We start from the raw sequence: 24628 nt of genomic DNA on the forward strand, positions 1-24628 counted from the left end.
GTTCTTAGACCTGTTTTGAACAAGTGTGGAAACTAAAGTGGCGGTATGGGGCTGAAATAACAGCAGAAATAATGTGTTCAGGCAAAGTCTACATACTTCTCTCTTCTTTGTGCTGAAGGGCAATGAAAAATGAGTTTATTATATAATTTAATGGTATCTCCTTCTAGTTCTAATTCAAGAGTCAAGGAAGATAAATAATAAAAATAACCATGAGAGGTATGCTTTGGTGACAGTGATATAGTCCAGAATTCAGGACAATGCCATGCCAAAATTTTCATATAAATTTGATCAGAAAAATATTTTATATTTTAACTACACAAATTAATTTTTGTCTTTTTATTGTGAAATCACTAAGAGATCCATTTCATCTCTAGACAATTAGAGGCAGGTGTTGGTAACATGTTAGGTTCAGAAGGAACTCTCAAGATAATTTCATCTTGCACAACAATGAAAATAATTGCCAGATTATAAATCTAGTTTTCTAGCACAAGTCCAATAACACATATTTTGCTTCTAACTCCCAATTCTTCTAAATTTACATACTTAAAGTAAAAGACTTACTAATAATATCATGTTAGGTCCTGCTTGTTTTCTCTTGACAAGTTAAAAACTGTGGTGTAAATTTTAGGAGAGGATAAGCCACTAAACAAACCAAGTCATCAGGTCAAGAAGAATCAATGTGATGGGCAGAGGGAGGGTGATTGGTGGGATTACACCTGCAGTGCATCTTACAAGGGTACATGTGAAACTTAGTAAATGTAGAATATAATTGTCTTAACACAATAACTAAGAAAATGCCAGGAAGGCTATGTTAACCCGTGTGATGAAAATGTGTCAGACTGTTTATAAAACCAGTGTATGGTGCCTCATGATCATATTAATGTACACAGCTATGATTTAATATTAATTTAAAAAAAGAATCAATGCTAAAGTAACAAGTAATAGGTTAAAATTCTAAGCTAAAATAATAATTAAAAAAAACTGAAGAGAAAAACTTGGGAATAATGCTGTGATGATTTGTAATAGAAAAAACGAGAAGAAAAAGGTCACATTTTGGAGCCTTTTCTCCCTCCACAATCTACCGTGAAGAATGGCAAGCAAAGAACTAAAGGCCAATAAAATCCTTAATATCCTCTATGTGGCAAGTGTTAACGGAAGCACTTGTCTCCTTCCTGATATGGGGAACAGGCATCCCTGGGGACCTTATTAGCTAAAGTTAAAAAAAAAAATCTTGGTTATCATCCTTAAATTTCCTACATGCTTAAAGCAATTTCTAGAAAATGGATACACATTGTGCAACACTCACTAATAAAGCCATGGTTTCTGGGATTTTCTAAATTTGTAAGCTTCTTTCAAAGTATTAGAAAAGCATTATAGGTGGCTATTCTTTTCTTCTTCCTTTTTTATTTTTAATTTTTTACCAATTCAAGTGACCATTATTAGACAAGTTTAGAAATTACATACAGTGTCAGTCAAAGTTAATTTCTTATTCTCATTTTAAAATCTACTTTGTGTTTATTCCATAAATCCTTGTATTAGACATATTACAATGTTTGTTGTTCTTAATATTTATTATACAGGTCTATACTTTATAATATTATAGTTAGCTTTAACTAAAATATATGAATATAAGTAATCCCACCATGGATAAAATAATAGTTTTTAAACAGTGTTCTCTTGTGTGAAGTTATGCATGTGATTTAAACAATCAGACAGCAATAAGAAATTATATATGAATATGCATTCAGGAGGGAAAAATAGGAAGCTTTTTCTATAGGTCATGATATTTTGAAAATACTTTGGTAAATTTTGATATTTTAGCTCAACAAGCCCCACTGACTCATTGTAAGGCCTAATTATAAACTTATTCCTTTACTTCCCTGGATCTAATTTTCCTACCTTTCTCTACAACCCAATCAATCACATCCCGAATGAAGGCTGTATACGGAAAAGTGGAGACAGCTCACTTTTCTAAGTGAAAACTCTGAAGACATCCCTTCCTCCAAACCCCTTTCTCTCTCCAAGTAAAGAGGACAGTTGGGCCAGAATGCACAATGGCATTTTCTAAAGTTTAGAGATGTGGTCCTCAATCCCTGGCCACAGACTGGTACCAGTCCATGGCCCCTGTGGGAACTGGGCTACACAGAAGGAGACGAACAAGAGAAGAAAGCCCCATCTGTATTTACAGCAGCTCCCCGTGGCTCAAACCACAACCTGCGCTTTGCCTCTTGTCCCCTCCCCCAATCCACAGAAAAACTATCTTCCATGATACTGGTCTCTGATAGCAAAAAGCTCAGGGACCACTGGTTTCGAGGAAAATGTCCACTATTTCTTATCCCAATTGTTTTGTATCCTAATGTGTGGAAGATCGAATGTTGGGAAGGTTGTTGATCTTTAATCATCTCCCAAACTTTTAGGAAAAGCGAAGCATGTATAGTCATAGACTAAGCGCTTCTGAAACACCAATCAGAGAAAAAATAAAGGAAAGGAAGAGAAAAGGAAAAACAATATAAGCAAGTAATTGAAGCTAAAATTGGTAGATGAGCAACGGTAAGTGGGGGCGCTCAGTTATCAAGCACCTACTGAAGTGCAAGTGTCTTTATGTTAATAACCTCCTAGAAGTTCCCAAATGGGTCCATGAAATAGTTATCTTTGTATTACGAATAAGAGAAATTTCACATGCAAAAGCCTTCCCAGACGACCACCCCCACGTTGTCCCCCCACTCTCCTCTCTGTCAGTGCTCCATCTTATACTAATCTTCATCATGATATTGGGAAACAGGTGGAAAACCATTGTGGTTAAAAGCATGAGCTCTGCAGTCAGAGAAACACAGACTCAGAACCCAGCCGTGTCACTTACAAGCTGTATGATTTGGCATAATCTCTCTGAGCCTTAGTTTCCTCACAGAGAGAACAGGGATGGCTCTAGTACATTACAAGACACTTGTTACAATTAAATGAGTTAAGCCTGCACAGTATCTAGTTCAATACCTTGTCCAGATCAAAGAGAGAAGTGTTGCCTTCAAGGAAAGAAACAGTCTCTGATTTTCATCATACACTTGCACTGAGCTTTGGCAAACAAGCCAGGAGTAGGGGATTATTAAATACTCACCGAATGAATAACAAATAAATTAACAAGTGGATGATGATGGATAGATGAGTGAACAATTCTTCTGTATTCTAAGAGAGTATTCTTTCTATTAAAATTACAATCATCTAAGAATTCTTCTTAGTAAAGGATCATAAGAATGGAAAAATAAATATCCAATGTACTCCATATTAATATGAAATCAATATATAAACAATTGCATGCTCATAAGAACAATAAAACACTAATATAATCCAGTTTGGGGGTAGAGGGAAGCAGGAGGGGAAGGAGAGAGGACGTTTGGCAGAAGTGGGAGGTCATGAGGCGGGATCCTACCTAATATGCACATTGTGAAGGTGTATAACATGCCCCCTGGGTGAGGGGCTCTTCTGGTATAAAAAAATATATAAATAAATAAATAAAATTACAATCATCTTTATCATTTTCCCCTTCCTAGAGCAGGCTGAGTTTCTGTGAGACACTATGTCCAATGATGTGTTTATTTATAGCAGAGGGCATGTGTATCCATAGATACCCAACAAGGACAGTAAAAACAACTGTTTCTTTATCACTTCCTCTCCATGTAGCATATACAAATGACTCTCTACAATGCCTTAACAAAGAAATGAAAATGTGAGATGCAGAATGAGCTGGAAACATCCTCTTCTCATTAGTTATACGAGTTTAAAAACCTTTCAAAGCATCAGTTTCTTCACTCATAAAACCGAGACACGATAGTCATTATATGTATCTTACAGTGTTGTGATAATTTTCAAAGAGATAATGTAAATTATAGGGTGCATTGTCTAAGGTTGAAAGGATAAATTTTCTTTGAAGAGGGAGGCAATTTCCTCCCCCATTGTCCCCTCTTTAGGTGTGTTCTCAAAAACTTACAGGCCTAAATCAAAGTCCCAAACTTTTGATGTTCTAATCCAAGCTTGCAGGCTTCTGACCTGTAACACTTTAAATATATAATATATATACCCTCAGAATTAACGCAGAGCTGTCACTCATGACATTAATAAAAGACAGTCATGGTTGCATCTATTTATCATAAAAATGTTTGTGAAATTCCATCTAGATTTTATAGTTACTTTTGTGTCATCCTTCATACTTATTCTATAAAAAAGTGTGTTCTCTCTCTTTCTTCCTTATAGGTACAGAAGGTCTTCTATTGACAGAAGTATTCCCCTAACAATTAAAAACTGTAATGTACAAAACAACTATTACTTGTAAGTTGTTACTGTAATTATTGTAATAATTATCATTTGAGGACTACAATGATGGAAATTTATACCAATTATCCACAAAACATGATAATAAAATACTGTTATCTCTAACTAATTGGGTAATTCCTATAAATGTGCTTTTCCCAAATTTCAACTGAACATATACTTTTTTCTTTCTATTTAACTTATTGTTATCATATGTTTTGCCAAATATAGAAAGCTCCCAAGTTAAAAATTATTAAATTTAGAATAGTTAGATGCTGGTAATGTAAGACAGATTTTGTTTTTTTTTTTTGGTTAAAGCAAAAAGTTGTATACTTCAAATGAAAAACACATGAGAAGTTTTCACATTCTCTAATTGCTATATACAAATATGAAAGAGAAAACAAAATATAAAGAGTAGTCCAACAAATGCTAAAGATGCTTTGAAATTTTGTGCAATAATGTGACCTAAAACAAGCGTTTATAAAGAACTTATATTGTGAATCAGTTAGCTTTTATAATCAAATGCAATATATGTTTTAAAGACTTAAGATGTCTAAAATCAGATTTGTCGCTGCCTCCCATTATCGTGACCACTCTGTTCCAACACCCCTCTTTCTACTGAGTTTCCTGAAGTGTAATCATGTCCCCCATGCATTTCCAAGCTCCTGAGTTCTTTCTTTAATGCTGCCCAGTCATCAGCCAAGGCTTTCTTCTGTGCTTATTTTATCACATTGCCCATCAATAGATAGATGATTTTCTAACTATTGGTCAATGTCCACCAGACTGAGCGTTTTTATGAAAGCCTGAGCATCAGTACTTTTCTTCGTAATTCATATACCTGTTATTTGGCAGAAGCCAAATAAATCTTGGTTGAATAAATTAACAAATAAAGTTCCATAAATTATATGTTTATGATTTCTTTCCCATCGATTCCCTGCTTTTTTAAGGTGACTTACTGTCACTATGTAAAATTCCCTAGTTTTTTTTTTTTTTTTTAGAATTCCCTACTTTGAATTATCAGTGCTTCTATACTAGTTTAGATTCTCAGCCCTAATCACCTCTCCCAACTATTGCCTGTACCATATATTCATCTATTTCGCATTTGTAGACTTCATCTTCACAAAGCTCTTCTATTTCTCATTCCTGATTCACAAATGCCAACTGGCCCCAGTCGACCCTCAGAAGTATGTATCATCAAAGGCGTATATCCCAGGCGGATATTCTATTCTTTCTACAACCTAATTTCAACAACCGTTCCAGCTATCTTTGATGCAAAACATGCAACCCTTTGCTTACAGCAACTCTAAGAAAACAAATACATTTAGCATACTACATATTTTTCCTAAGGCATGTATAGTCAAATTTGTAGAATATAAAGAGAAGATTTCTATGTCAGAAAGAATCCTAAAATTTAAGGAAAAGAAGAAAAGTCATTTCTATTTAACAGGTCTCCAAAATGGCCTAACATAATGATGTGTCCTAGCATTGAATCAAATATGGTGAAATGACACATTAATTTGATTTTTAAAAGCAAATACAAGACATGTTCATATCACAGTATCATTTGCTGTTCTGAGCACTTTTATTGTCAGTGTCTTCTATAATCCACACGTCAATCATCCACCACACTAGGCAGCTTTAGAAGCCATCAATTTAACTGACCATTATATAAATCAGCAAATCGTCTATTACTGCCTCCTCTGTGTGTGTGTTGAGTGTTTCCCAGCATGCATTTCTGTTGTGATTTCCTGACAATTCCTCTTGTTTTTTTTTTTTTTTTTTTTGTTTTGATACTCTGGTTTCCTGGATGGGGTGGGGGGAATTCTCATATCACCTACCAATCGCAAAGATTTCAGAAAACCTTGATGAACTGAAGATTTTTAACATCAAAATGATTCTTGCACTTTCCAAATGGAAAGTTTGGGCAATCCAAACTCTGAGACAAGTTCAGAATAGTACAGCAATTTCTTTCAAAGATTCCTGAAACCCTGCCTTTCAAGAGATAATTTGGCTTTAGAGGATGAGCTGGTCCTCACCAAGCAATATCTCGACAGAGCAGAAGAGGCCAAGCCAACCTTGCCTCATGGAGATATAAAAAATCCGTATTAGTCTTGAGTGTATAGCCAGCATTTGTTTCCAGGACAGTTCACTATGTTTTCAAAAGGCATAAGCACAGAAGATGGGAATGGAAAAGTTCTAAGCAAGTTTTTTTTTTTTTTTCCTTAACTGGTAAGGAATACTTCTTGAAACACTTCGGTCAAGGTAGCACAGGGACTAAGTCTCTGACTCATTTTTTAAAGTGTTGCTTAGTAGTCTGTCTACACACCTTATTGTGTTATCTCAGTAAATCAAGGCGCCCATTTTTTTTCTTAGCTGCTCTTCCTCTTTCCTAGTCCTATTTTATTAACTTTGATCCCAGCTTCATACAGTGACCTAAGATTTACTCTTTTTAGAATAAGGTCATTGGTTTCTCTCATTTTACCCAACATCTACAAAGAGAGATAAGTCACTTTAGTTTGTTTTCTCAGACAAAAGGAACACATTTTCCTCTTTCTTTTTTTATTTTCAAGGGTTCTACTGTGACTTACTGATAGAAATTGCCGAAAAGAGGTTGTTGAAATAAATTGCAAAAATTTATTGAGACTTCCGGCTTTGTCTCCATTTTCTTTAAAGTGTCAGGTTTTGCATAGTTACAACCTGAATGCTAGTAAGTCAAGTATGACCCTTTTGGATTTGCGTATAATTCCTAACAAAGGAAGAGAATAATTTTATGTAATATTTTAATACAACTATTCTACTCTAAAACCTGTAGTCTATTCTAGCGTTGAGTTTCAGGGAAAAGGAGTACATGTGTTATCTGAGCTCTGTTTTTGCAGCAACACCCAATTCTCTTCCATTCAGAGAAATGAAAGCAGCACAGTTCAAATGGCAATTAAATATTTTTATGACAATGGCTCTACTTAGCATAGACTGGGATATTAGTTGTGTGTATCGTACATTAGTAACTTAGGGTTTTACACAGGGGAAACAAAACCAAGTTTCTAAATACATGTTATAAATACACAGCCACAATGAGAACAATTGAAAACTATCATGAATGCAGCATGATGCAGTTTTCATCATGAATGTTTTAAATAAAAATATATGTACATTCAGGGTAATACAAACTGACAGTCAGAAACACAAGGATTGCACATTAGGAAAATAGTATGTAGAATCTACATATTCTTGAAAAAAGTCTTTTAAATTTTGTATATAGATTAAAGGGTCCTTGGAAGTAATTAAGTTCTTGAAAAACTAGACATCTCCGTAATAGATACCAATACCAAGCATGTAAAATCTATAGCAAGCTTTCCAGCTTTTAAACTAAAAATAAGATTTATAGTAATTATGGGAGAAACTGTGTAACTATGAACCAAGGGAAAAAAAGAAAACTACACAAATCCACATAAACATTCCCCCAGAACGAAATCCATCTGAGACAATCAACAAAAAATCCCTAAAGATTTACACATAGCACATGCTTTATGCTGAAAAGTTGAAGCACCAGCACCAGATAAAATAGCTAAATACATTGCTGTTCCTTCAAAAATACCTTTTTATCATATTACAACTATCTTATAAGAACCACACCACTTGGATACTTCTACAAGAAATTTCAAGATATATATAGATAATTTTAAAAGTACATTTACAATACTAAAATGAATTTTCATCATTTTTGGTACTGAAGAAATTCAACTTGCTTACACACACAGATGTTTTTCATTTTTTTCTCTCTTATGGAATTTTAGATTTATATTCACAAAAATCTAGATTAAGTAACAAAAGCATATAATACATTTTTATTCATCTAATTTTGCCATACTCCAGGATCTTAGACAAGCTTTTCAAAAGTATATAAAATTTTTCCTCAAGTTTCTGACCCGGTCCACCCTTAAAATACCCCCTGAACCAGGAAAAACGTCTTTCTCATCTAGGTCTCCTGCTGTCATACTCCTGCTGCACGGGACAGTGTTCCACAAGACTTAGACAAACCTCATTCATCAATATTCTACTCTGGAGGAGCTGGCACTTACTGTGAATTCTGTTCCTCAACTTAAATACCAGTGTCTGTGGCAGACCAAGTCTATCATTGCAGATACAGCATCCCTCAGGCGAAGTCCACCTTTCTTTCGAAGTGCACCCAGGGATTAATCTGACTTCCCCTAAATTCTCTCCTCTGCACAGGAAGAGCTAATCTTTCCTGTATGAAGCAGGAGATGGTGTTGCTATGACAACAGAGCACATTCTAGCAGTGGGACTACTGAGATGAGCCTTCAAAGACTCAGGGAAACATGTACCCAGTCTTCCTCCAGGGCTATGGGCGCCTTCCTTTAGGATTTGATCCCCCAAGTTTATTGGCAGACTGGGTTGTTGATTATCTATGCATTTTGTTACAGGGAAATCACTGGTTAAGAACAGGGCTGGAAGATCACAGAATTATTTAATCAAAGTGCCATTCTCAGTTATATTAAATTTCCAGTTGTAAGTGCTCTATATAGCTGTTTTAAAACACTACATCCAATCAAATTAAAAACATTCTGCTGACTTTTATTTTTTCTAAAACGATTATAACGTGTTAAGAATGGCATCACCAAGGGGAAGCTTTATCTTTTTATTTTGTTTGTATGTTATCACCACTGTATCAACTTGAAGGTTAGACACACACACACACACACACATACACATCCATTTTCTCTTGATGTCTGGAGCCTTGAGGTTTCAGAGTGGGGGAGGGGATATGCTAACAAAAGCAAATCCTGCAGCCACATTTTGCATACATATATTAGCCAGGGAATAATCACAATAAGCACTGATCATTTAGAAAAATAATTATAAGTGGAATTCGAGTGCCTATGCTACAGCAAAAGAAATCCAGTATCAAGACGCATTATACGGCTTTATACATTATTTTATACATTATTTTCAAACGCAGCAGTTAATATTTTTAGAAAATAATGAACATATACATTATTGTTTAAGTTGATAATGCATTTTAAGAGTTCTAACTGTTCTGAACACTGAGCATTCATTTTTCTTCAGAAACACTCCTGTGATTCAAATGTGTACACCCTTTTCAGGGGAAGGAAGGATGTGGGGCAGGAAAAGTTTTCCCCGTCAGGAGCAGAGGTGCAGTTTCCTAAACCACCGTGAGTCTGGTTTTCACCCACTCATTCAAACTGTCTTTTTTTACTCCCTCGTTTTCCCAGAATCTTTTTCATTTCTCAAACCTTTATGTCAGAAGCAGCTATTACTACCAACTCTCCTTCCCTCACTGGCTGTAATGACTCTCCTTTGTGGCTCCAGCAATAGAATCTACATCATCTCCATCTCCTCTTTCCAGGGCAGAAGGAAAAACAGGACTTTGTGGATGTTGCTGTCCCTGGGAGGTGAAGGGATCTGTCTGTTAGATAAACTCACTGGGCCGTCTTCAGTTTCTTCTGGCTTATCACCCTAACACGTGTGAAAACCTTTTGGATGTTAACTAGACTCTCAATATTGCATCTGCATTTACATTTAGGAGTTCATATAAAAAATGGATAGGGTATTTTTAAATTCATTTTGATTAGTGTTTTTGATTTCTATCATAGTGAAAAATAGCAGTTACATTGGTACGTATCTCCAGGTACATGTGTACCCACCTCACAATATATGCAGATAATTTTCCCTTCGTGGATTCTCTTTTTAGAGCTTGTTCAGAAGATGCATTCTCATAATTCAAAAAGTTATTGCACCTGTTTTCATTATGTTCATTATTATCCAATTAGTAAAGGGCTTTAAAAAAATTTCACTCTCATCTTGAGGAAAACTGGATAAATGCCAAAATATGTAAACAACATATGGTTTACTTTCAAATTCAATCAACCAGAATTATTTCTAAAAAATGTCTTAGTTAAGAAAAAATAGGAATAATTTTCTGTTCTAATAGGTAATAGTTACCATCGACTATTCCTTTCAGACTGACAACTTAGTGATCAATCATATGTATTTTCCAGCTCCCTTGAGAAAACAGAAACAGAGTAAATAAATAAAATTATGTATTTTTTATAAAAGGTTTTTTAAGTAGGTGATAGAGTTCGACAATATATATTTGAATTTTAAAAATAAGTAATAACAAACTAAGGATATGTGAATGCCCTTAGTCGATTATGTAAATTTAAGAAATTATAATTTTCTCTAGTGCATTATTTTTATAAGCCCCTACTTGTTAACATCATATTCAGCATATTTGGTAATTTACAGTAATATATTTGTCTTAGGGGAAATAGGGAAAATGTGAGTAGAGGAAACAACATTTTTACAAAACAAGTTTTAAGGATAAATGCCAAGGCAGATCTGAGGAAAGAGACTGGAATACTGGAGCCCATGAAGGGGGATCAAACAGTGACTCAATAACAATCTCCTTCTAAGAAGCTGTCTTTGTTAGAAAGGTTCAGATTCACTTGCAAGACTTTAGCTAGACACTAATCACAGGTTCTAATACAAACTGCATTACTAATCTCTCTGTGCCTCAGTTTCTTCATCATCAAAACGGAGACAATAATAGACTTATCTCATTGGATTGTTATAAGAATTTGAGGAGTAAACATGTGTATGTAAATTTCTCAGAATAGTGCCTGATATGTAGCCACCGCTATGTGAGGTATGGTTAGGATTTTGAAGATAGGGACTAAGAGTTCACCTTGGTTTCCCCTGTTCCCCTGATATAGGATACATACTTAACAGATGAAAAAGTATTTTTCATTTCATCTATATGATTTTAATATTTAATAAATCAAAGTGAATGTTTTAAAATTCTGAAATATAAATGAAGAAAAATACAAACATGTATATATGACTAATTACTATTTGTTTATGAAATTCAATAACTAAATATGTATTCAAGGCATAAATGAAATAAATTTTATATACATTACCCTCTTGGATGCTAATTCTATTCTAAGATTTATTTGCTGGACAGTAAGTTATACGACAATAAGTAGGATTACTTTAATATGAACAACAACATAATCTCCTTTCGTTTTATAAGAGAATGAGTTACCACTTATTTGAAAATTGATTTAATACCTGATTCAGTAACTATTATGGTAGGTGCTAGGATATAAAAATTTAGATCACTGAATCTGTCTTCAGTGAGTTCAAAATATAGAAAGTAGACATTTATTCAACATATACTCTATATGCCAGGCATCCTTCTAGGTGTCAGGGATATAGCATCAAACCAAACAGAGGGAAATGCCTACTCTCAAGACGCTTATCTTTGCTAATATGTTTGTGTATGTGTGTGTAGGCAGGGGATAGGAATATATTTCAAGCATGAAATAACTGATTTAGAGGGAAATAAGTCCATATTGGGGAATAAACAGGGCAGTGAAAAGAGGGACAAAATTTTAATTTTAAAGAGATAAATTTAATTCAAGTTGATAATGGCCATAAAAGAACTACAAACAAAGGATCGTGGCAATTATGAAAAAGAGTGGCTAATTCTTCCCTGGGTAACCTGGAAAGCTTCATAGAGCACATGGTCAAGTTCTAACTAGGAAATCTAATAACAAGTATGTAAAGAATTTCTTATTTATATATTAAATAGCATTTATTATAAAAAAAATCTGTGCGATTTGAATACCTACTTTGAAAAAGTAAATAAATAATATCTAAGGATACTAACAGATATCAGCAAAGAAATCTGTCTAATGAATAGTCATTATAAGTTTAAAATGAAGCTTATTATCAGGACTAAAATCCAGTTAAAAAACATGGCTTTCAACTAAAAAATGTTACTTTAGCAAATGAAAAAGTATATTTCTGGTCCATGAAAGTAAATTTCTCTTTCTTTTAACAGTGATATTATCCTTTTTCCCCTAAGATTGGAAATAGCTAATGGAACATGATTATAACTCTATTTTCTTTGTACAACAAAATAAATTTCAGATGGGTTATCAATTTATATCTTTTTAAAAACCTGTAAAGATACTGGAAGAAATTCAGAGATATTTTATAAACATAAACATAAAGGAAAACCATCTTTAGCATATCTATCAGAAAACTGACATGCCATTAAAAAAAAAAGAAAACTGACATGCCAATTGGTCTGAAATTTACAGCTCTATTCACACACTTTTAAATTATTTATTAAACAGTCTTATTCAGCAGCAAAAATGTGCCATGTATTAGGAATAAAAGAAAAATAAGACCATCTTTAATTTACAGACATTTATGGTCTAGTAATAGAAACAGACAAGTATATAAGTCTTTACCATTCAGAGTGCTAATTATTTTGATAAAATTATGCACAGAATGCTATGAGAGGATCTAGGAGAGAACTGTGCCCTGGTACAGGGAGCTAAGCCCACAACATCATCTCGCAAGTACATATCCATTAATGGAATAGACTGGAGGAAACTAATGCTTCCACTCAGAATAACCAGAAAAGCTAATTTAAAAAAAAAAGCATGATTAAGATCTATTTGAAGTTGAGTCCTTCACCCAGGAAGTGTGTGGTGTACGTGAGTCATTATGAAAGTTTGGAGATACACGAAAACCATGAAACGTAAACTCCACGTAGAAGGACACACATGAGGCCCTCCCAGCATCACCAATAACATGGGCAAGTGAAACTTACACAAGTGAATCAGACTGTCCCCTGGCTTTCTTGGAAGTGAAATAATGGACCTTAACACAGTCTGTCTCAAAACTTTCGTAGTGATTTACATACTGTACCTGATAGGTAGGACTGACTTACTGACCTCCCTCATCCCTTCCCCACTAAACCCAAAATAAATAAAAAAAATCTATTTGAAGGCATTAGACAACTGAAAGGGAACCAAGATTTGAAAGCCTAAGATCCCTAAGAGAAGAAAATCAGAGAAGTATGAACTAACATGTTGTAAGCAGCTTTTCCCCTCAGGGCAAACACGAATATTGGTGTGAAAGAAGAGGCTAAGAGTATAAATATGCATTGTTAATAGGTAGACAAAGGACTAGAACTTTTAGAAATTGCATAATGCTTAGGAGGGTAATAGATTTCAGACTGAAAATGGTAGTCAGGATGCTAAAAGTCAAAATGGCTGAGAGGAGATGGTAGCAGAGCAGTGAGACCACTACTTCGTAGTTTTGCCTTTGAGGCTTTTGCTTTATTCTTAAATTGCACAGAACAAAAGGCAAAAGAGATAACCAGAACACTCCTTAAAAAAAAAAAAAGTGGGGGGGAGGGCGGCTCCTGTGGCTCAAGGGAGTAGGGCACCATATGCCAGAGATGGGGAGGTGGCGGGTTCAAACCCAGCCCCCGCCTAAAACAGCAAAAAAAAAAAAAAAAGCACCGTTTGTTGTATCCTCAGTTCTGAACTGAAAAGCCAAGGACCATTAGGGAGGAAGGACATTTATAAGCACTCTAGGCTCTCAGTTGGGACCTCCAGTATGTTAGACACTACAAGTGAAGGAAAACAGATGGAGAAGGAAGCTTATTACCAGAACTAAAATCCAGCCTCAAGTCAGTTTAATATTTGATTTAATTCAGATGATCTGTGCCCCCTTATCTGCCTACAGGGAGATAAAGAAAATTCTCTCTGAGCCAGATGACATTCCCAAGATCATCTACTCTTTTTCATACACAATATCCAGAATTTCATTCAAAAACTTACAAGGCGTATTAATATACAGGATCAAAAAATAACATATTACAGAAAAAGACAATAGGAGACACACAGATAAGGTACAGCTATCAGAAAGAGACTTTAAAATTACTGTGATTATTATGATTAAGAGGATAGATGACAAAGGAGGAATTTAACCAGAAATGGAATCTATAAAAGGTAATCAAACGAAAACTCAAGAATTTAAAATATAAGATAATTAGAACTGGGCACTTAATCGATGGAATTTTCAACTAATAATATTTGGATAAAAAAGACACCAAATTGGAAAATAGATCAATAGAGAATATTTAAATTAAAGCATTGAGTCAAATACATGAAAAGTAGAGGAAAGAATGGTAGGAACAAAGAAGAAACAAGAAAACGATAATATTAGTGATGTGGTGGTAAATGTTTAACACTCATTTCTCAAAAAAGTGGGTATAATGTTATACATTTTCCCAATATAAAAGACGTTTAAAACACAATTTACAAATAATAAAACATAAAATGCCCAATTATAAATTCCATACAGTCAATTAACTCTCTCATTGATGCTTGTAGGGAATGTATGGCTGCAAATGACACTCAAGTGTACTTCAACATAGATAATGGTTCATGTTTTTATTTGTTAATATGTAAAATGAAAATGTAATGTTGAAAGTGAATTTTGAAAATTCAGTTGGTTGTCAGATATGTAAATACATTCTTTGCTGAATCAGATTATTGTTCTCAAATGCTGAATGCTTCATAAAATTTCAATCGTATGAAATTTGTTAAGTCTCCTTTTATAGATTAACATGAGGTCTATTCCATGGAAGAAAGTCCTATGTATACGTGAGAGGAATGGGTGACAGATTCTGTATTTGTCTCTTAGGTCCAGTTAGTTTGTAGTGCTGGTTAAGGTTTTTGTTTTCTTACTGGTCTTCTGTTTGGTTGTTCTAACTATGAGGTCAGACAATTAAGTTTGTGAACTTATCTTGGAAGCTACATACCTGATTGCTGAATATCACTACAGTCACCAGATGGCCAATGGAAGTACTTTGAAGGTGATCATAGTGATATTCAACAACGAGGAATGTTGTACTTTTTCTAGTATGAATTCACAAACGTAATTGTCTGACCTTGTATTATTGAAAATGGGGTATTTAAATCTCCTACTATTATTTTATTATTGTTTGTCTCTCTCTTCAATTCAGTCAATGTTTGCCTCCTATATTTGAGGGCTGTGCATGGATAAATATTTACAGCTGTTATATCTTCTTGGTGAACTGATCACTAATCACTATGTTTCTTTGGCTCTTATAACAGTTGTTGTCTTCCAGTCTATTTTGTCTGGTATTAGTACACCCACCTCTGCTCTTTTTGGGTTATCATTTGCACAGTACATCTGTATTTATCATTTAACTTTCAGCTTATATGTGTCTTTATATCTAATGTGAATCACTTATAGACAGTATATAGTTTGATCTTGATTTTTGTGAGCCATTCAGCCAAATATGTCTTTTGATTAGGGAGTTTAATCCATTTATATTTAAAATAATTACCGATTAAAGGGAGGATACACGATTACCATTTTGTTGTTTCTCTTTTTTTTTTTTAAAGATAAACATATAAAGAATATTTATTGCAGCATTATTGTAGTGGCAAAAATGCTGCAAACTGACTATAGGGTCAAAGAGAATGTTATTAATTTGGTGGGTTTCTCAGTGACACAGATTGGGTTAATCATATTCCTCAGACTATAGCATATTATTATTGGTCCATACTAAGTTCTTCCCTTATTTAATCTCCTTTATATATTCTTGTTTAACTCCACTCCCCATTCCCATGCCCTCTCCACCTCTCCACCCCATAGGCAACCAGTCCTTAATGTACATAATTTTATTTGAATGTATTCTTAAAAATGCAATTTATTATTTTTTTGTGTGTATTTTAATTTACATAAATTGTATTGTGTTAGACATGTCAATGTTTCTTTTTCACATGGAACTCTTTTTTTTTTTTATTAAATCATAGCTGTGTACATTAATGTGATCATGGGGCACCACCATACATTAGTTTCATAGACCGTTTGACACATTTTCATCACACTGGTTAACATGGCCTTCCTGGCATTTTCTTACTTATTGTGCTAAGACATTTACATTCCACATTTACTAAGTTTCACATATACCCTTGTAAGATGCACCGCAGGTGTAATCCCACCAATCCCCCTCCCTCTGCCCCCCTCCCCCTCCCTCCTCTCTCTTTCCCCCTTCCCCCTATTCTTAGGTTGTAACTAGGTTATAGCTTTCATGTGAAAGTTTCTCTTAATTTTGTTTCTTCATTTTGTTCTTACCACTTTCCATTAAGTTTTGTTGACTTTTTAGTGGCATGCTTTAATTCCCTTCTCATTTTCTTTTATGTATTTCTACAAATAATTTCTTTGTGGTTAATGTTGCAATTACATAAACATATTAATGTTTTAACACTCTATATTAAGCATATAACACTCTATTTTCATCACATACGGACACCCCACTCTTTATAGACACCCCTACTTTACATTAATGATGTCACAAAGTACATTTTTATATATTACATATCCAAAACATAGATTTATACTTATTTTTATGTTTTTGTCATTTAAATTTTGTATAAAAATTCAAAGTGAACTTGTGCACCTAAATTACAATGATATGGCTTACTATATTTGCTCAAATATTTACCTTTATAAAAGAACTTTATATTTTCATATGGTTTCATGTTGATCTCTTTTGTTCTTTTATTTCAACTTGAAGGATTCCCTTTAGCTTTTCTTGCAGCACAAATTTATTAGAATGAGTTTCTTCCTCCTTCATTTATCTAATAATATCTTTATTTCTTCCTCATTTTTGCAGAAAAGTTTTGTTTGATATAATATTCATGATTATAACTTTTTTCTTTTGACATTTTAAATATATCATCCTTGCCTTTGGCCTGCACATTTTCATCTAAGAAATCCTCTGATAATGTTCTAGGCATTACCATGTATGTGATGAATGTCTTTTCTCCTGCTGCTTTCAAGACTTGACAATCAACAAACAGCTTGATTGTAATGTGTCATGGTATGGTTATCACTGGGTTTTTCCCAGATGGATTCGATTGAAATTCTTGTACATCTGTTTCTTGCCTCATATTCGGGAAGTTTTCAGGTATTATTTCTTCAAATAAACTCTGTGTCCCTTTCTTTATCTCTTCTCTTTCTTGAGTTCCCATAATTTTTGTTCTGGCCAGCTTGACTGTGCTTTGTAAGCCCTTTAGTTTCTATTTGTTTTCTTCATTTTTTTGTTCTTTTTGTTTTTGTTACTCATGATTTCAAATGACTTTATGGTCAAGCTTACCAATTCTTTCTTCTGCCTGATGAAGTCTGCTGTTAAATCCCTTTAAGAATTTTTCAACTCAATTATTCTATTTTCAGCTCTAAAATCTTTCATCTTTCTTTCTCTCTCATTTCTTCCTTTTTTCCTTCTCTCTCTCTCTCCCTTTCTTCCTTCCTTCTTTCCTTCCTCTCTCTTTCTCACTTTCTTTTTTCGTTCTCTCTCTCTCTCCCTCTCTTCCTTCCTTCCTCCCTATCTCTCTCTGTTTCTTTCTTTCCACTGATATTCTCATTTTGTTCAAACATCATTTGCAGAATTTTGTTTAGTTATCTGTGTCCTTTTTTAGCTCATTGAGCATATTTAAAACAGTTGTTTGGAGTTCTTTGTCATAAAGTTTAGTGATCTGCATTTCTTTAGAGTCTTTGTCAGGAGTTTTTTTTTTTTACATTTGATTAAAATGTAATTTTAATTTCCCTATTTCTTTGTGTGCTTGTGATCTTTTGTTGCTTTGGGGGCATTTGAGAAAAGATCCATCTATCTTAGTCTTTACTGACTGACTTTGTGAAGGAAATTATCTTCATTTATCAGCCTAATTATAAGTTTTGAAGACTCTCAACCTTTTCCAGGGATGAGTCTTCTTTGAGATTGTGTGTGTGTGTTTATCTGTTTCGAATTCCCTAAGCTGCTTGCCCATTTCTTCCCAGGAGCTCATAATCTCTTTCTTGCTCCTCTGGCATCTGCCTGTGGTACTTAAGCTCTGCAGCTCTAACATGCCCTGCCGCTTGCCTCTGTTTCTCAGTAGCTTCCAAACTCTGCTACCACTCCTAATGTATATATATATATTTGTGTTATATATATGTAATATATACACATTCATAAGCACATACAAATTTGCACATGATTTCTTCACCTGATGCGCTAGTAAAGAATCAACTGGCATATATAAAAACCACAATTTTATTTCTGTCTATACTGGGCTTCTAAAATTAACCCTAGATACAACCAAAATGTCCTGTGTCTTGTATACTTCCCACCGTCCTGATCTAGCCAAGCCCTCTGTCAAATCTGTTTTCTAGAATGAGAATAGAGTAGAATTTTGGAAGTGTGGCTAAATGACCCATCAATGGCATTTACTCTTGCCTGATATCTGCAAGCTCTCTTTATTAGTTAGTAATAATAAATAAGGGTTTCTAAATTAATTGGCTATATTATAAGCCAGGTAATTTTTAAACTACAAAGCAGTATTTGATTAAATGCTTTGGATGGCCAGGGCATACTTCACAGAGAAAGTCATACTTGCAAGTATTTTCTACAGCTCAGCTCTAACTGTGTATTCCTATGGAGATGACAAATGAATATAAAATACTGTTGACAAAAGTCAATACTGGTTATCACAGTGCTACTTTTATTTATGTTTAAACTTCTATGATTATTCTGAGTTTCATGGATTAAAAAAATAGCATAATTTTATAAACTATAAATGTATTTACTCCCTGTAGGTTTTAGCTGCTGAAAAATTTCTAGTTAGTTCCATTGGAAATATCATCTCTCCCATCCTCTTCACTGTATGCTAAGTCCTGGGCCTACTCATATCTCCAGCTTCCATAGATGCGCTCCCCCTCTCCTGCCTGTTGCCTTCAATTCTGTGTCTTTGCACCTACACTGTCCTTCTAGATGAGGCCCTTATCTTTCTACAATTCTCTTCTGCTTGCTTTCAAGTCTCTATTAACTGCACTGAAAAATCCTTCCAGATGTTTACTATTTAGATGTAATGAGACTTCTACGTGCCTGTATCTAGCAAGCATTTGTTTGGCAGGATGGTTTAAAAACTGAAAGTAACCCCAAATGTAAACACAAATTTCTTAGTGTGTCAATTAGTTCTCTTTGCTCCTCTCCCCAAATTCTAAGGAAAAAAAAAAAAAAAAAAACCAGCAGTGAAGAAGAAACAATGCTAAGAGAAATTACTTATTTCTGAGCATTCTTTCAATATTTGTCTTCCCCAACCCCATCCACTTTGAATCAAATAGTGAATGAACATACCTGGAATTGAAACTTATTTTTAGTCCAACTACGGACTACATTAAAAAAGTGATGGTAGCCTGGGAGATTAGTGATTGGGCAAATCAAAGATAAACTCAATATGATTAAAACTATGACCAGACATAGGAGGAATTTAGGACAGATAGCCCCTTACCCTGACAACTAGATAGAAACGAAAGGGCTTTATTATGTAAGAAATAAGTGGACAAAACAATAAAACACTATTTTTAAGCCTCATTTTTATAGCAATACTCAGAATACAATGAAGCTTTAAATGATATATAAAGTAAAACTTATCCATGATAAAAGGAAAGAAAAGTAAACAGAACATGATCTTTGAGATAGTTCATTTAACTATTGACTGAAGGGACGGGAATAGTGGCTCCTGCCTGTAATCCTAGCACTCTGGCAGACCAAGGCAGGTGAAATGCAAGAGTTCAGGAGTTTGAAACCAGCCTGAGCAAGAGTCAGACTCCATCTCTAAAAATAGCTGGGCATTGGCACCTGTAATCCTAACTACTAGGGAGGCTGAGGCAAGAGGATCACTTGAGTCCAAAGAGTTTGAGGTTGCTGTGAGTTATGACACACAGCACTCTACTGAGGGTGACAAAGTAAGACTTTATCTCAAAAAAAAAAAGAAAAGAAATTAACAAACGTGGGCCTTAAACTAGTCATTATTAATATGTTAAACAATTTACAGCAAAAGATGGATACATTGGTTAACTTAACGGGTTATTTCAGTAAGAAACTCCAAACTGAAAAGGGACCGAATGGAAACTATTCAACTGGAGAATCCCAAAGTATCTGAAATTAAAATTTATTTCATGACTTTTATAAAAGATTAGATATAAGTGAAGAAGGGAAACCTGTAGTTAAAGTCAGATGAAAGGAAATGATCTAAACTAAAGGACAAGAGAAAAAAGGTTATTAAAAAAACCCCAAAACCAGATAGTTGATGGCCTGTGGCATAAACCTCAGTAATATGAAGGTAATTATGTACTTGGAATCTCAAAAACAAACAAAAAAATCTAAAAAAAAAGAAAAAAATAGGACTGAATATTTCTGGGAAAAAATCTTAAGCACTAATGAAGTTGATGAAAATTTCAACCCACAAATCTAAGAAGTTCAATAAACCCTAATCAGATTTTACTTAAAGTACATAGGCATATCATCGGTAAACTGCTGGAAACCAAATATAAAGGAAAATCTGAAAAGAAGACACAGACTACATGTACATAACCAAGAGACTGAATATACAAATGAAAAATGCTGTATCAAATACAATATGGAACCTGCAGTCTGCAACAACCAGTCCATAAAATCAACCCACTATCCACCATAACTAGCCCTGGAGACCAACTTACTTTCTTTAAGTTAGACTTGTAGGAAATCAGACAATGGTCTCTAGCAACCATTCCATGAAATCAAACAAAAAACCTTGAAATAAGGGGCTCCAGATGGCCAAGACTTGATTAATAACTGACAGTCTCCAATCAGGCAGACCTGTACCTTTTCCTGTTTTTCACTATAATGCTTTTCTCATCTTTCTGCCTGCCTTTTGGTCTCTGCCAAGTTGGTGTCTGACTCCTTTGTTACAACAAGGTCTTAATAAATAGCCTTTGCCTATTCTTATTTGGTTGATCTTCATTTCTACAGTAGAATGACAGCTAATTACACATAAACAATTCAAGCTAGAACACAGTCTTTAAAGTACTGGGGAAAATATTCACAGCATAGAATTGTACAGTCAGTGAAAAAGTCCTTGAAAAACGAATGCAGAATAAGGACATCTCCCACAAACAACAGCTGAGAGAGTTTGTTACTAGCAGAATCTGCACTACAAGAAATGATAAGTAAATTCTTCAGTGTAAAGGTGAATGATTTCAGATTGAAAGTCAACTGAAAATAGAAGAAAGAAATGATAAATGTAGGAAATACAGAAGGCTATTTCTTTATGTTTCTTACTCCTCATACAAGGCTACTTAAAGCAGATACAGTAATATAAATGCGGAGTTTATAAATTATAAAGAAGTGAAATAATGAAACCAATAGCCCAATGAACAAAAAGAGCAACTGAAAATATATAGGATTTTACATTAAAAATAAAGTGGTGAGGGCAATGGGTATAGAACTGCAGTTAGGAATAAGCTCTGGTTGTCTAACATGATAGGGCGCAATAGTAAACAATATCACAGTGTATATTTCAAAATAACTAGAAGACAGAGTATTGAACATTCTCAGTACAAAGAAATGAGAACTATTTGAGGTAATATATATGCTAAAAGTTCTTTTAGTAAGCAAAAAATAAAATGGTGACGTATGAATTCAAAATCTACTATAAAAAAGTACATATATATGCATTGAAATTTCTAGAAAACACCAAAAATGTACAAGTCTTCCAATTAAAAGTCTGCGATTGTTAGATGAAATATTTATGTGTGTGTGTGCACTACGGTGATGATGCAGTTTACAATTTTTTAGTTTTGCAAAAGCACAGAAGTGACATGCATTCAGTAGATATTGTACTTTTAGTATCCATATAAATCATTATCTTTTCATTTTCAGCATAGTATTTAATATACTACAAGAGACATTCAACACTTTTCCATATAATAGAACTTGCGTTAGATGATTTTACCCAACTGTAGGCTGCTATGCATGCCCAATCACATTTAAGTAGGCTAGGCTGAGCTATGATGTTCAATAGGTTAGGCGTATTAAATGCATGTTTGACTTACAACAATATCTTCAGCTGATAATGAGTTTACCAAGATGTGACCCCATTATAAGTCAAGGAACAATTGAGTATGTGTCTGTGTCTGTGTGTTTATACATATATATATACACATGGGTCCGCATATATATATCACTCATATGAGTAGGGATGTACCCAACTCTGAGATGGCTTACAGAGCTCTATTTTAAACATAAACAGTTTAAAAATAAAATGACAGAAAATTCATACCATTCAACCTATAATTATAAGAAAACTTCTGTGGTAATATTAGCATCATACAAAATAGATTTCAAGACAAAATATAGAAACAGATATACATGCATAATTGATAGAGACAAAGGGTCAATTTGTCAGGAAAACAAAATTTTAAATTTGTATCTATCTAATAAGAGAACTTCAGGATACATGAAGCAAAAACTGACAGAATTAAACAGAGAAGTGGATAAATGAATAATCATAGAGATCTTAACATATTTGAGTAATTAATCAAATAAGTAGATAAAATCCAAAAAGCTATATATTTTAACATCATCCAATTTTACTTTATATATGTAACACATATTTCAATACCTATAATTGTTTCATTAGTATATGCTTCTAGGAGTTAAGTCCTGGATGTGTAACAATAATTCAAACATATGAAGATATTATAGCTTCTCGAAACATACTGGCAAATCACCTCTTAGAAAGAGTGTTCCAATTTATATTTTCACTAGTGTGATATGGGGATATTTGTTTAATCGTAACTACAACTATACCATAGTATTAACAATCTCATTATCTTTTAAAAAATGTTATCTAGTTCAAGGGAGAAATGATGGCTCTTTCATTAATTTCCATTGTTTTACTTATTTATGAATTCAAATAGTTTTCTCATATTATTTGATTTTATTTGATTTTTACTTTTTAAGGGGTTGACTTCAAGTCTTGTCATTTTATGACCTTTGTTTCCTTTTATATTAGATAAGTGAATAAAATAAAAGGAAACAAAAATAGCTTCGTAGGTTATAAGAAGAAACACCATCAAAATCATTTTTTTTAATTTTACCCATCAGAAGTGCACAAAATTTTTTATAGCTTTGAAAATAATGTACTCTAAAAAACTTAGATTTTCATACTGTTTTACTTACCTCAAGTTATAAAATTTTGAATTACTGATTTTTACAGTAGCCATTCTGTTAAGGCCTAATTTTATAAGTATTTCACAAATCATAAATCTAATAGAAGTAAAAAGAATAATTAAAGTGTATTTTATAATGGGGGAGCTACAAGTTTCATAATCCAACAAAGTTTGATTTTTATGAAAATACCAAGAATTAGAAGCATAGTAGACCCCAATATAATAAACATGTAAAACTCTTTTAGATTTTTCTCTCTTGGTTATTAAAAATAAAAAATTGATTTCCTTTCATAAAGAAGCAGCATATTTCTGATATTTTTCCTAATAAAAGTGGTTTTAATTGTCCATACTTCCTCACATATACTATAGGGTTTAGTGTTTCAATTTATATTACTAAACTAAATTAATTTAGGCTTTTAAACTATAAATCCCAAAATAACAGGTATCTTGTCTACCTTATTTGTTGCCATAGTCTTGGCAGGAAACACTGTCTGGCTCATAGTAAGTACTGAAAATTAAAATTAAGGAAAGGATGGGTTATTTTTGAGCTCAATACATTAATAATTGCCTTCTCCATCATATTGATGGGCGGCGCCTGTGGCTCAATCGGTAAGGCACCGGCCCCATATACCGAGGGTGGCGGGTTCAAACTCGGCCCCAGCTGAACTGCAACTAAAAAATAGCTGGGCGTTGTGGCGGGCGCCTGTAGTCCCAGCTACTCTGGAGGCTGAGGCAAGAGAATCGCTTAAGCCCAGGAGTTGGAGGTTGCTGTGAGCTGTGATGCCAGAGCACTTTACTGAGGGCCATAAAGTGAGACTCTGTCTCTACAAAAACAAACAAACAAACAAACAAACAAACAAAAAATCATATTGATAACATTTATGAAATGGGCGGTGCCTGTGGCTCAGTGAGTAAGGCGCTGGCCCCATATACTGAGGATGGTGGGTTTGAATCCGGCCCCAACCAAACTGCAACAAAAAAATAGCCGGTTGTTATGGCAAGTGCCTGTAGTCCCAACTACTCGGGAGGCTGAGGCAAGAGAATCGCCTAAGTCCAAGAGCTGGAGGTTGCTGTGAGCTGTGATGCCACAGCACTCTGCTGAGGGCAACAAAGTGAGACTCTGTCTCTAAAAAAAAAATGCTTCCAGAAGTAGAAAAAATTAATTATTCATTATACAGGTAGAATATCCCTTATCAAAACTGCTTAGAACCAGAAGTATCTCAGATATCAGACTTTTTTCAGATTATGAAATATTTGTAAGTCCATAATGATACATCTTGGGGGTGAGACCCAGGCCTAAACAACAAAATTAATTTATGTTTCATATACATAATATAGACCTGAGTTGATGGTAATTTTATACAATATTTTTAATAATATGTTGTACAAAAATACTTTGTGTACCTAGAACCCA

General features: G+C 34.0%; 1 protein-coding gene across 7 annotated transcripts in view; it reads right to left on the reverse strand.

The window, feature by feature from the left end:
• NOL4 (nucleolar protein 4) overlaps window positions 1-24628 on the reverse strand; it is a 429636-nt gene that overhangs the window by 241633 nt on the left and 163375 nt on the right. Inside the window, exon 1 of one of the 7 annotated variants that reach the window (XM_053571787.1) lies at window positions 8382-8530. The exons of the other annotated variants lie outside the window; for them this stretch is intronic. The gene's annotated coding sequence lies outside the window, so the exon portion shown is untranslated. Of the gene's footprint in view, window positions 1-8381; window positions 8531-24628 lie in introns of those variants that run through there. 7 annotated transcript variants of the gene reach the window in all.

Source organism: Nycticebus coucang, chromosome 19, assembly GCF_027406575.1.
Source record: "Nycticebus coucang isolate mNycCou1 chromosome 19, mNycCou1.pri, whole genome shotgun sequence".
NCBI classification, from domain to species: domain Eukaryota; kingdom Metazoa; phylum Chordata; class Mammalia; order Primates; family Lorisidae; genus Nycticebus; species Nycticebus coucang.